At 36.3% G+C, this 15,340-nt stretch overlaps 1 pseudogene; it reads right to left on the bottom strand.

The window, feature by feature from the left end:
• Positions 1-2,342: 2,342 nt before the first annotated feature.
• On the bottom strand, positions 2,343-14,416 carry LOC137032384 (NACHT, LRR and PYD domains-containing protein 3-like; annotated as a pseudogene).
• Between the last annotated feature and the right edge of the window lie 924 nt (positions 14,417-15,340).

The following is a 15,340-nucleotide window of genomic DNA, read 5'->3' as shown; positions in this document are numbered from 1 at the left end:
CCAGTAGCTCGCGAAAATAACAGAAATATGAGTACAAAAATACATTACATTTATCCAGTCTTTGTACTGTATTTTTGTGTTTATTTTAATGTTATATTCGGGAGCTACCGGGACAGTGATAAATAGCCCACGTCATGTCTGAGTCTGTAAACGGCCGTTAACAAGAGGCCAGAGACGCTGAACAAAACGCAAAATGGGCAAAAAAGTACGTTTAAGATCATGTTTGCTCATGTTGTATATTTATTGTCCAACATTCCTAATTTTTCTGATGCATGTCCTTAATTTAATTTCATATGTTGGTATTAATTCAGTTTTTATAATGCTAATACTTGAACTTCAAAGAATTTTAACCCAAACTGACTGGGTTTCTAGAGAGCAAAGGGTTTGTGAAAATAAACTGTTAAAAGGATTTGATGATCACTAGTGATAGTATTTTATTCTGTGTTGTCATCATTCACGTTGTATTTCAGCTTTAATGTACTTTTTTTATTAAACAAAGCAGCTGATATTGCCATAGTAGACCAACGAGTCTTCTTCTTCTCCATTTGAATTCCGGCAGTGTAGACACTGCTAAGTGTATTACTGCCCTCCACAGGTCAAAGTTTGAACTAATTGTTATATACTTGCACTAGCATATTGTATATGACAATTTAGTTCAAACTTTGACCTGTGGAGGGCAGTAATACACTAAGCAGCATCTACACTGCCGGAATTCTAATAGAGAAGAAGAAGAGAGCTAGTTCAAGATGAGCATTTATGGTTAAAATGTATAAAATCTTTAATTTTTTTTAGAAAATGAGTGATGGTTTCTCTAGATAACACCCTTATTTCTCGTCTGGGATCACGTAGAATGCTTTAATGCTGCACTGAAACTGTAATTTTGACCTTCAACCGTTTGGAGGCCATTGAAGTCCACTATATGGAGAAAAATACTGGAATGTTTTCATCAAAAACCTTCATTTCTTTTCAACTGAAGAAAGAAAGACATGAACACCTTGGATGACATGGGAGTGAGTAAATTATCAGGAAATTTTAATTTGAAATTGAACTAATCCTTTAACTTAAAAGAGTTCATTTGCAAAAAGAAGTTGAGTACATGTTGGAAAATAACATCGCTGAGCCCAGCTCCAGTCCATGCAGTTCGCCATATTTGCTGGTGAATACTGAACGTGCTAAGGAGATCTTGGCATTTCTCACTCCTGATGCTTTTCGGTTAGGGCTTTCAGGATGAAAAATGCACCAAGTACTTATCACTGGCTCGTTAACACTGTTTTGGCTGGTGTATATGGTTGTGAAGCTTACTTAAAACAATTTGGTTCTGTACAGACTGTTTGTTGAGACTGTGTAGCATATATCTGAGAATATGTGTGATTAACACTCTGTTACATGTAATATGTATGTGTATTTATTTAATTATTTGCCTGCCCTCTAGGGGCAGGAAAAGCAATTACTTTTCTTTTGTGTTTAGCAGATTCCTTACAGCTGTGGACCATTATCATGTGCTTAAAAGAAGCCAAGTTGCCACATTTCAGCGGCGGAACTTGAGCAGCCGTCCAGACATGTAGTTGTTTTACTCTTTATTTTTTTGACTAATTTCTCCAACTCTTTGTTTATATTTTGTGTTATTTCAACAAATTCCCCTATTTGAAAGAGTCTTTGTGTTATCCCTCTTTTGTGTTATGGCAGTGGCTGTAACACGCTCTTTCCTGCCATTTGTTTAATTACTATTCAATTGTAAATTTATAAACATGTACAATTCCATTAATCCATTCTGTTATGGCGAGCAAACATCACACAGTAGCACTGTTTCTGAAGGGATATACTGTAGTGTAGGCTAACTCGTTCACACACCAACACAAAGACAGAGAAACAATGTGACAATGGCAAATATCTGTTCAGATGAGCTTCAATCAAATCTCATAAAGACTTTTGACAAAGACATAAAAAGCCAATCATTAAACCCTATAAAACATAAACGTCCCTGAAACAGATGAAATCAGCTCTGAAGATCATTGTACTGTTGATGTAGTGATTGTGTTGAGCTGCTCACTTCACTGAGATGGCTGATAAAAAACAATTTGCTAATACATGAACCAGGAGAAAGACTTTATTAAATCTTATAGGCTACAAAAAAATCATGTACATTTATATACAGTAAAGTCCAGTAAAGGTCATGTGACTTCAGTGTTGATGATGATGTCTTTATAGTGGCTCCATATTCACCATAACTCATAGCTGTCAGTAAAATAAAACACAGACAGTAACATGTGCATTACTGCTGATACATCTGTTCAGAGGATTGACTAGTTCAAAAGACATTATTATATGATATGAATCAATACTTACAACAGTGTCTCCAGTTTATAATGTGGATCATCTTTTAAAGCAGAGAGACCCTCCACAGATGCCTCTCTTAGACTATTCCCAGTCAGATACAGTTCTCTGAGGTGTGAGTTTGATCTCAGAGCTGAAGCCAAAGCAGCACAACCTTCAGCTGTGATCTCACAACAACCCAACCTGCAGAACAACAACACAACGACACAGTGAGTTTGTTTTTATTACTTTTTGTTGATTTTTTACTTATTGCTTGTTGATGTAAATCATTTGAACAACACAAGGAGAATAATCCCTTAAAATATCATTATTTTTGTTTCAGTTAAGATAAATGAATGATCTTACTCCAGTTTCTCCAGTTTACAGTGAAGATCCTCCAGTCCATCAGAGAGCAGCATCAGACCTTCATCTCCAATTTTATTCATAGACAGATCCAGTTCTCTGAGGTTTGAGTTTGATCTCAGAGCTGAAGCCAGAGCAGCACAACCTTCACCTGTGATATTACACTGACTCAACCTGCAGAACAACAACACAATCTCTCAGTTCAGCAGGAACTTCTCAATCACAGATAGACTGAGATATTAAATGCTAAATCTGTGTGAGTTTGTTTTTATTACTTTTTGCTTTATTGTGTGTTATCGTAAATCACTGATTTGAACAGCATAAAGAGAATAATCCCTTAAAATAACATTGTTCTTGTTTCAGTTAAGATTAATGTATGATCTTACCTCAGGTTCTCCAGTTTACAGTTAGGATCCTTCAGTCCATCAGAGAGCAGTATCAGACCTTCATCTCCTATTTTATTATGAGACAGATCCAGTTCTCTGAGGTGTGAGTTTGATCTGAGAGCTGAAGTCAGAGCAGCACAACCTTTATCTGTGATATTACAGTCACTCAACCTACAGAACAACCACACAATCTCTCAGTTCAACAAACATGATGTGCAGAGCGGTGGGTCCAAAGGACCGGAGTTAAGAACCACTGGCATAACTGTCAATAACACACTATATCCAGTGTTGGGCACATTACTTTAAAAAAAGTAATTAATTATAGTTACTAGTTACTTCTCACAAATAGTAACTGAGTTAGTAACTGAGTTACATCATTATAAAAGTAACTAATTACCAGGGAAAGTAACTATTGTGTTACTTTTAAAAAATTATTATTTGTAAAAGTTATGTTTTAAATTCATCTATTTGATTATGAAAAGTGAACAACATGAGTAAGATAGGATACATCATAAGATGCACAATATATCAGGAGACGTGGAGTGGGCCAGACATGATTTTTACCACTTCATTAAGTTTTGTTTTGTAGAAAGCCTTTCTTTAAAGTGAATTTTGTTTTGTAAAAATTGTATCTTAATTTTAATCAATGTTTCATCAACCAATTGCCTGGATTTAATAAATAAAAAGCAAATACAGCAGAAAATATAATCATGACAATATAATCATGGCACCTGCACGTGAACTGGAGCGCATCTTATAGGCTAAATGAACCGAAACTCAGCGGTTGCTTGCCTCACAGACATGAGAAATATGTCTATAGAAAGCTTGAAATGTCTACTTTTAAACTAAATAAAATGAAAAGAAATAGGCTACTCTCTGACTATGTAATCCTAATGAAATGTGCATTTTCTCTCTAAGCGTGTCCACGAAGATGATGAGAGTCAGCAGTGTCAACTTCATCTTTGCAGCCGACATGGATTCAGAAAACATTTGTTTATTAATGAACAATTAAAATGTCTCCTTACTGTTTTTGTCACTTTCATAATCATTACTTATGCCGGTTCTTTATGGCAAGCTTTATGCGTGCGCTTCAGTGCTATATAGCCTATACAGCCTATATTACGTAAACGCTCATTATTATTGTTTATTCTCTCCAGTATATAAGAAATCAAATTAATATAAATGTGATTTTGTCAACTAATGGTTTAAATGAACTACTACTAGTCCAACACACACCAGAGAAAAACTTTGCAGGTCCTATGGCTGAGATAAAGCCTCCTCAGATGAAAACCACTTCAGTGAGCTCAATTGACCCTTCGCCAAGACCCTCCCCCCTTAGTTACTGTTGCTTTGTCCGACAAGCCGTGGCGCTGTCACGCCACACGCAGTGAAAAATACATTGCGGAGCAAAGAGGACACTGACAACACATCGTCAAATAAGACAAAGCAGGTTACTTATGATATTAAACAAAGTCCCAGCTTTCAAACTGTGTAGTTTTTTAAGAAATTCAAACAATAAAAAACGTTTTGTGGCTCTTTAATGTGTCATGACCATGGTCGTGATGGATTGCTAGCTCAAGTGGCTCGTAAACCGATCATCTCTTCCTACTAGTCCATTTATAGCATCAAATAAACATTAATGAACATGAGAATCAATGTTGTTTCAAATGCGGAAAGACGTCAGTACACACCATTTTTCAAGTTTAACTCCACCGAGGTTAATCTTCTAACTCCTGCCTGCTTGTCGGACAAAATGGCGGATTCTGCATTCTGATTGGTTAGATCACTTGTCAATCAAACTCCCGGCGAAGGGTCAATTATAGTAACGCTGCATTTTTTTGTGTGTGTGTCCGTAACGGCATTGTAACAGGGAAAAAGTAATTAGTTTGATTACTCGTTACTGAAAAAAGTAACGCCGTTTATTATAATGCCGTTATTCCCATCACTGACTATATCTGTCAATAACATGTCTTGGTAAGATGATATCTAAATGCTTAGTTTTATGATCAAAGCTCTTTAATTTTACTACATATAATGCAATACAATACAATGATGATTGTGACAAATAAACCTTCCTCAAAAGCCTGATGATCATATTTGACACATTTGAACATGATTTTTCAAAAAAGAAAAAAATATGTATGGATATCCAAATAAATGTAAGTTGCTTTAGTCCAAAAAAATGATCATTTTGAAATAGTACTAAAAATATAAAGGTTATTCTTATGTTTACTTCATAAAAATTAGTAAAGATTTCAGAGCAAAAAGACACACGTGAACCACAAGCTGAAGGGACACGTTTTACAACTGTATTAAAAGTCCTTTTATTTGCTGAAAAACCTATAAACTATCAACCAGACAACAGAAGGCAAGTAGTAGATTTTGTGCAAAAGGTTTTTGATCATGTTGATAATTTAGACCAAATATGATACAGTAGTAATTTACAGGTTAAAATGACATTCTTGTTTCACTTAAAATCTTACTCCAGTTTCTCAAGTTTACAGTGAGGATCCTTCAGTCCAGCAGAGAGCAGCGTCAGACATTCATTTCCTATTTTATTATCAGTCAGATCCAGTTCTCTGAGGTGTGAGTTTGATCTCAGAGCTGAAGTCAGAGCAGCACAACCTGCAGCTGTGATCTTACACCAACTCAACCTGCAGAAAACAATAACACAATCTCTCAGTTCAGCAGGAACTACACAACCAAAGAGAGACTGAGATATTAACCCTTTCGAGCGTGAGTTTGAAATATTTTAACTGACCCCGAGAGTGAGTTTTTTTAAGGCAACCATTATTTTAGAATGTTTGCCCTTATTGTTTCCATGGCGACGTCTTGCGTGTCACGAGTGCTGAATGCAGCAACAATAACACTGTATGACAGATGGATCGCTATTATTTTGTTTTTCCTTTTTTATTTAAAATATTCACAAACTTGCTTACCATGTCATCAACTTTCTGATATTCCAATTCTCAAATATTTGTGAGTGAGTGTGTTTTATCATTTAAAAACCTTTATAAATGATCTTTATCTTGATCTATGCGAGAAGGACGCCGTCATCTTAGTTTGCACTGCAGTTCACAGAGTCCTGTCAGTTGGATTTAAGCAAAAAAACAGTTTGAATCTGGCAGTTATGTGACGTTGATGAACGTTCGAAATCCTATATGTGGGACCGTATGCCCAGGGACACAGAAATAAAAATCCCATATGTGGGACCCTCATGTCGTTCCACACCCGTAAGACCTTTGTTAATCTTCAGAACACAAATTAAGATATTTTTGATGAAATCCAATGGCTCAGTGAGGCCTGCATAGGGAGCAATGACATTTCCTCTCTCAAGATCCATAAAGGTACTAAAAACATATTTAAATCAGTTCATGTGAGTACAGTGGTTCAATATTAATATTATAAAGCGACGAGAATATTTTTGGTGTGCCAAAAAAAATAAAATAATAACAAATTATATAGTGATGGCCTATTTCAAAGCACTGCTTCAGGAAGCATCAGAGCATAATGAATCAGCGTGTCGAATCTGCTGTTCGGAGCGCCAAAGTTACGTGATTTCAGCAGTTTGGCTGTTGAATCATGATTCAATACGCTGATTCATAATGCTCCGAAGCTTCCTGGAGTACCTAGTACCTTTATTGGTCCTGAGAGAGGAAATGTCATTGCTCCCTATGCAGGCCTACACTGAGCCATCGGATTTCAACTAAAATATCTTAATTTGTGTTCCGAAGATTAACGAAGGTCTTAAGGGTGTGGAACGGCATGAGGATGAGTAATAAATGACAGAATTTAAATTTTTGGGTGAACTAACCCTTTAATGTCACAAGGCATGCTGGGTGCCAGCATAGTACAAAACTCCCAGCATGCACTGCAGCATGAATAAATTATGCAGCTGGATGTTCCTTTTTTATTGCCACCATTGTTGAGATTGATGTGCTGATTTTTGATATCTGTGTGTCTAAATGATGCTCCAACTTTTTTTTTTTTTTTTGTGCATGTTTAAAAAATATCTTCTTTGTATTTGATTGTTGTTAGAACTCTTGCTCTAGTTTCACAGTGGCGATTATGTAAAATTTTAGTCAGTTTTTAGTGTAACACAAGGGATTAAACACACAAGTTTTAATTTAGTGTGTGGTATCTTTACATGAACATACTGTAGATTACAGTATATAAATGTACAATCAACAATAATTTACTGTAAAAAAGCCTGGTAAGGTCTAACAGTGCACACATCTGATGATTGATCTCAGACTTACTCTGCTGATCTGGAGGCTTCAACTACAGGCAAGAGCTTCAGAAGTACCTCATCTGGTGACATCTGGTTTTGGTCTTGATTGATGCTTATGTATACATTTAACTTAAACTCATCCAAATACTTGGACGTTAATAAAACAAAGACAACAGCCGACCACTGTGATGAGGACAAACTGGTGGCTGAAAGACTTCCATATCTGAGACACTCCTGGATTTCATTTACAAGAGACTGATCACCCAGTTCATTTAAAGAGTGGAACAGATTGATGGATTTCTCTGGTGAGGGATTCATTCTTATTCTAATTTTAATGTATTCAATCGTTTTCTCTTTACTGTACGAGATGTTGCTAACATGTGTCAGAAGGGTTTTCAGGAGCGCCTGATTGGACTCCAGGGAGACACCCAGAAGGAACTGCAGGAAAAGGTCCAGATGTCCATTATTACTCTGCAGAGCCTTGTCTACGGCTCTCTGATGCAGGTCAGATATTGTGACACGTGAACTCATGTGAATGTTCAGAGCTGAGGCTTTCATTGAGCACATCCCTCTTGTCCAGCAGAAATGAAAGCAGCACATAAAGAGCTGCCAGATGCTCCTGAATGCTCAGATGAACAAAACAGAAGACTTTCCCCTGATACAAGACCAACTCCTCTCTGAAGATCTGAGTGCACAATCCTGAGTACACTGATGCTTCTGTCTTATCAATGCCACACTCTCTCAGGTCTTCCTCGTAGAAGATCAGGTTTCTTTTCACAAGCTGCTGGAACGCCAGTTTCCCCAGTTTGAGGATCATGTCTTCATCCTTCACTTTATTCTCATAGTCCTTCTCAAGTTTGATGTTGGTCTGAATGATCAGGAAGTGTGTGTACATTTGAGTGAGAGTCTTGGGGATCTCTCCATTCTCAGCTTTACTCAACATCTTTTACATTTACATTTAGTCATTTAGCAGACGCTTTTATCCAAAGCGACTTACAAATGAGAGTAGTAGAATCAATTAAATCAACATGAGAACAACAGTATGTAAGTGCTGAGTGAAGTCACAGTTATGTCAGTAAAGTGCTCATAGCGAATTTTTTTTTTTTTTTTTTTTTTTTTTTTAAATAAATAAACATCTTCTCTAGGACAGTGGCTGAGATCCAGCAGAACACTGGGATATGACACATGATGAAGAGGCTCCTTGAAGACTTTAGGTGTGTGATGATTTTATCAGCCAGACTCTGATCACTGATTCTCTTCCTGAAGTATTCCTCCTTCTGAGGCTCATTGAAGCCTCGTACCTCTGTCACTCGATGGACACACTCAGACGGGACGAGATCAGCTGCTGCGGGTCTGGAGGTGATCCAGATGAGAGCAGAGGGGAGCAGATTCCCTGCAATGAGGTTCGCCAGCAGAACGTCCACTGAGGTTGATTCAGAAATATTACACAGTTTCACACTGAAGTCCAGAGAAATACGACACTCATCCAGACCATCAAAAACAAAGACAACTTTATATTCACCACTGAATTGATTCATTTCTTTTGTTTCAAGGAAAAAGACATGAAGAAGCTCTGAAAGACTAATTGTTTTGTCCTTCATCAAGTTGAGCTCTCTGAAAGGAAGTGGAAATATGAGCTGGACGTCCTGATTTTCTTTCCCTTCAGCCCAGTCCAGGATGAATTTCTGTACAGAGACTGTTTTTCCAGTGCCAGCGAATCCCTTTGTCAGCACAGTTCTGATGGGTTTGTCTTGTCCAGGTAAAGGTCTGAAGATGTCATTACATTTGATCGGTGTGTCTTCTGTTGCTGCTCTGCTGGATTGAGTCTCAATCTGTCTCACCTCATGCTCATTATTGATCTCTCCACAATCACTCTCTGTGATGTAGAGCTCTGTGTAGATCTCATTCAACAGTGTTGGGTTTCCCTGCTTTGCGATTCCCTCATACAGACACTGAAACTTCTTCCTCAGATTTGATCTGAATGTCTTGAGGGCTTCAGCATGTTGACGGTCACTAAATAAGGTAAAGAAATTGTTAAATAAATAATATACTTGTATTGCATCAGCAGCAGGATCCTTCTGTGTAAGTGTCTCTGGATAAAGGTGTGTCAAATGAATAAATGTAAATATAAATCAATAAATATAATCCATAAATGTTTACCACTTACTTACCTTAACCCATGATGTTCAGTGTGTCCAAGGTTAAGTGGAGGGTTCTGGCAGCTGGATTCTGGCAGGTCTGGTCTGTGCATTGAAGTTGAACACAAGTAAATGTAAATTACACTCATTTACTCTTACAGAACGAAAATATATTTCCATATATTTATGATCAATATGTTATATGGTGTAAACATATACTAAGTAATATATGAAATAATATATTGTGTTAATATGTTGTGTTACATATTACAATATATTGAATACATATGGAATTGACATATATTGAAAATTATATTTACAATATATTTACATTAAAATGTAATTAGTTGAGTATACTTTGAGTATACTACGTTCATGTCGCATCTAAAATCATGTGGAAAACGTGGCCTCGTTGCTTTCTCTCTCTTTCCAAAGCGCTCGCATACCATGGTGTCTGTCGGTGCTAAGCAATCAGGAATCGTGTCCATGAAGAAGAGGAAGTTTCAACAAAGGCTAAATGCATTTCCAGCCATTGTATTAGCCGAATAACTGTGATCATCTGATCATCTTTCTTGCACAGCAAAATCCCCAGTGTTAAATTAACACCCCAAAGTGTACATGTTTGTCCACACTACAACGTGTTAAAAGTAAAAAAGTAACACTGAAGCAGTGTTAAAGATAATGAGATAATGACACCTGATGCTAATAAGCAGAATCATTGAAGGAAAGAGAAACAACAACAAGAGAAAAAGAGAGAGACACGACAACTATAACAGACTTCTTTTCGTATCAGTTGACACCAGATCCAGTGACACGTGAACCTGACTCTGTCTCTGCCACATCAGATAGGGGAACCATGAAACTAGTGATTCAGGCAATTAGGGCTCATATATTTGTTTCCTGTTCATTCTATATTTATATGTAAAGCACTCTGAATTGCCATTGTGTATGAAATGTGCTATATAAATAAACTTGCCTTGCCTTCCAACCATTATATATTATTACACTTGTTATTAACCAGTTTTGTCATACATCTTCAAAAGTTCTTATTGAGAATTAACAGATGTTTAGATGCTTAGGTGTTAATTTAACACTGGGGATTTTGCTGTGTGGCTGAGCTTTCGTGTTGTTGCTGAAAGACTGAAGATTATCAGTTGGTTATTGTCACATGACCTGCAATGCGCTTACGGCATTATGAAAATTTGAGAATTTTTCATCTTGCTGCACCTGGAAAAAGGTGATCTTATTGAGGATTAACAGAGGTTTAAATATTGATGATTTTTTAAAAATAATATAATTTTATATTAGAATCAGTGTTTGGCCCATGACTTTTAACATTACTTTCTCTCTGGCTGCTGTAACTAGTTTATAAGACACAATTGTTATGGATAAAAGGAGCCAAGAGAAATTCTGAGGACAATCTGTTGGGTATATATATATTGATGATGTCTTAATCATCTTTATTTATACTGACTCACAGATCTCATCCCAAGATTTATCATTGATCAAAAATGTATTAGGTCATTAAATGCATTTAAATATTGCATTATAAACACATTAAAATCCACTATTTCCATAGTTTATACATACAGATGTAACAAGATAAATGGCTAAAGATGTTTACCTAATCCCATTAAGCAGAGGCGGATGATCCATTGACCAGTCACTCTTCATGGACACACAGCTGGATTCTGGAGGATCCGATCTGTGCATTCAGACGAACACAACAAGTGAATGTAAATCACACACTCTTATATTAATCACTTTTGTAATGGTTGATTGTTCTTGATGACTGAATAATTTCATTAAAATGCATTATGCTGTTGGAGATATAACAGCAAGTGCAACTGTTATAGAGTTCATATTCATATTCACATCAGAGTTGTTAAAGGGTTAGTTCACCCAAAAATGAAAATAATGTAATTTATTACTCACCCTCATGTCGTTCCACACCCATAAGACATTCGTTCATCTTCATAACACAAATTAAGATATTTTTGTTGAAATTTCAGCCGTTAGGGTGTTTTGACCCACGATCCGAATCATGATTCGATACACTGATTCATTTATGATCCGATGCTTTCTGAAGCAGTGTTTTGAAATCGGCCATCACTAAATAAGTCCTTATTTTGTTTGTTTTTTGGCGCACCAAAAATATTCTCATCGCTTTATAATATTAATATTGAACCACTGTACCCACATGAACTGATTTAAATATGTTTTTAGTATATTAATGGATCTTGAGAGAGGAAATGTCATTGCTCCCTATGGAGGCCTCACGGAGCCATCGGATTTCAACTAAAATATCTTAATTTGTGTTCTGAAGATGAATGAAGGACTTATGGTTGTGGAACAACATGAGGGTGAGTAATAAATGACAGAATTTTCATTTTTGGGTGAACCCTTTAATTAATCACTTCATTCTGAAATGAATTGCATACAGCAATGGTTTCCAAACTTGAATTTCCTTTATTAAAACCACATTAATATTAATAATCCAAGACAATTCTTTCATGTATTATGCCAAACCTGTTACTTTCCAAAACTTTTGAATTGTCAGAGCAAAAAACTTAACTAGCAAATATTTAAACACCACAGCCCATTTTTTTACAGTTTGGTATTCCTGTATACATGATGATCATATCTTTATAAATGTCAAATAGCCAACATCATCAAACTGTCAAAACAGAGTTTAGTTTGAGGCACTTAATATCAAGTAAACATTATTCTTGAGCACCCTTGTTAATGCTGCTTTGTTCAAGTTATTTCAGATTTACACAGCCCTAAACATCACATCTAAAACTTAACTGTTTAGTTGTTTATTTCCTGTCCAAGTTGGTTGCACATGGTCAGAATAAGATGCAAACTGGACCGGACTACTTGGACTACTTGTAATCTAAAAATTTGAGATTATGAAAGACCAGACCGGACTGGGAGTCTATGCAGTTTAACATCATGAACCTCAGTGTGTGACTGATTATAGTTGAGGGTTTTTAGTGCTCAACTTAAAACTAGTTTGGGAGTCAAAGAAGACATGCGTGATATGCATTAGGGATGAAAAAGTACTGCATATATTATTCCCTTCACCCCAATGACTGCATTCCCAGCAAGCACAGTCCATCGATGTGACGTCAGGAAGACATTGGACTCCAACTAATCCAATGTCAGTCAGACGTCATGTTGAAAATGAGTATTTGGTTGATGTCTAAACCCAACATTTGTTTGAAGTCAAGGTCCAACATCAGACAGATGTTGAATTTTGGTTGGAATAAACACCACACTGCAAAAAAGGGTGCAACGCATGGCAAAATATTAAATCTCACAAGATCTCAGCAGATGTTAATGTTTGGTTGAAAATGTTTAAGTTCTCATTATGGTGATCAGTGTTTATTTTAGTTGGGCTCTTGACCCTTGCCTTTTTAACATTAGTTTCTCTGGTTCTTGTAACTGTGTTTGTTATGGCAAGAAAAGCAAGAGAAAATGTGATCAGATGATATTATGTACGTGACGTTATAATCATCATATAGTGGTTTGTTTCACTTATGCCATCCAGAATCTAATCTTTTGTGATCATTTCATATTATTAATTATAGCAAGCCTGTAATTCATTGTCCACTAAACATTTTAAACTCCATCTCTAAGACTCACTCAGACATCAATAATGAGCATATGATTGCAGAATGCACTGCAGCACGAAGCATGTCACTGTTTTTAGATTCATACGCTGATTTTCTTTTGTGTGTATCTTTACATTTTTTGCTGCACAATCCTTCAGATTAAACACTGCTGGTCAATCACAGGACTATTACAATCCATAATGTGAAATTAATAACATGATTCCTTAAACAACGGATTGACTCTGAATATGATCAATGAATCAAACACTACATGATGATCATAGCATCATAACGTAGCCAACATCATCTGAACAATTTCACTTGCTGTTCTTACGTCCATAACAAACACAGTTACGGCAGCCAAAGAGAAACTAATGCTAATCAGTCAACAGTCAAACTGCACACCTAAAGCAAACACTGATCTCCATTATGGTGACATCAAAAGAAACATTTTCATTAAGACATCAACATCTAAACTTCTGTTAATTCTCATTAAGAGCTTCTGTAGACGTGTGACAGAAATAAAGTCAGTCTGATTAGTAATAAGTGAAGCTGGTAATGCTGTTTGTGGAGTTGTTTAATCAGATCTTCAGAGATTTAATGTCTTTTATCTTCAGTTGATTTCATCTAAGGCTGTGACTGAAGTCAGTTGTAATGGTCTTCAACTGTACTGCCATGAATTTCACAATTTTTTACATTCCTTTTTTCTTTTCTTTTTTGTGTTTATTCCAACCAAAATTCGACATCTGTCTGACAGAGTCTACATCCTGTGCCTGCTGGGTTTGCTTACGATTTTACATTCCTGGCATTTAACAATGTCCAAGATAAAATAATCACTTTTAATTTCATCACAGACCTCATGAAGAATCAACAAATGTTTAGTGAAGTGTTTACCTAGACTTAAGGTCGGTGTGTCCATTAAGCAGAGGCGGATGATCCATTGACCAGTCACTCTTCATGGACACACAGCTGGATTCTGGAGGATCCGGTCTGTGCATTCAGATGAACACAACAAGTGAATGTAATTCACACACTCAATTTCATGACTTTTGTAATAAACTGATTCAGGTGACTGAATTATTCCATTAATATTTACAATATTTGCAAGTGCTCATTCACAAATCTGAGCAGTCAATTAAGGTATTTTAATTATTAACATCTGAAAAGCGATGCATTCAGGCACATTATTCCCTTTACAGCACTAATAATGCATAATTTTCATAGTTTCAAGTTCAACACAGATGTAACAAGATAAATGGCTAAAAGTGTTTACCTAATCCCAGGATCACTAAGCAGAGGCGGATGATCCATTGACCAGTCACTCTTCATGGACACACAGCTGGATTCTGGAGGATCCGGTCTGTGCATTCAGATGAACACAACAAGTTAATGTAATTCACACACTCTTATATTAATCACTTTTGTAATGGTTGATTGTTCTTGATGACTGAATAATTTCATTAAAATGCATTATGCTGTTGGAGATATAACAGCAAGTGCAAATGTTATAGTCTTCATAGTGAATATGAACATCAGAGTTGTTAATTAATCTCTTCATTCTGAAATTAATTGCATACAGCAGTGGTTTCCAAACTGAGAGGCGCTTGGACTAAAACACATAATTTGTTGCGATTTGTCACTCTTTATGGACACACAGCTGGGTTCTGATGACTTTGGTCTTTGCATCTGGACTGAACTGAAACAAAACATGAGGGGAATTTAAATATCATTGATCTATATTTTAAGACCAAGCATTTTGTGAATCCTGTGTTAAACCTGGGTTTGAGAAGCAGTCGTCAATAAAATGATGGGAATGCAAACAAAAGATTGAACTGCTGTGGTATTGTTGAAAAAATTAATTTTCCCTGGCATCAGCGTGCGAAATAAGTGGGAGGGCAATATGCTAATGTTTTATTGTGACGTCACAATGAAACGGCTTGGGATTCGATTTACAAAAGACTTGTTTAATTGACTCTGAGTCGTCTCTTACTTTTGAGAGACAATAACTTTATATACGGTGCACTTTCAGATTTAAAACTTTGCAGGATATTTTCATTCACTTAGAGCTATGTTACACACTACATGAAAGGTCATTTTCAAAAATCCATAATAGGGGCACTTTAATAAATATCCTGACACATCTAAGCTTTATAATGGGAGTGATAGGGATCAATGAGTGTGAAGCTGAAGAAACTGTCTCCATCCATCATACTCCACATGGCTCTGGAGTGTTAATAAAGGCCTTCTGAAGCAAAGTGATATTTGACTTCATAACTTTGACTTCATAACAGG

The sequence above is a fragment of the Chanodichthys erythropterus genome, chromosome 12, assembly GCF_024489055.1.
Source record: "Chanodichthys erythropterus isolate Z2021 chromosome 12, ASM2448905v1, whole genome shotgun sequence".
NCBI classification, from domain to species: Eukaryota; Metazoa; Chordata; class Actinopteri; order Cypriniformes; family Xenocyprididae; genus Chanodichthys; species Chanodichthys erythropterus.
This window is presented reverse-complemented; position numbering and strand designations above follow the sequence as displayed.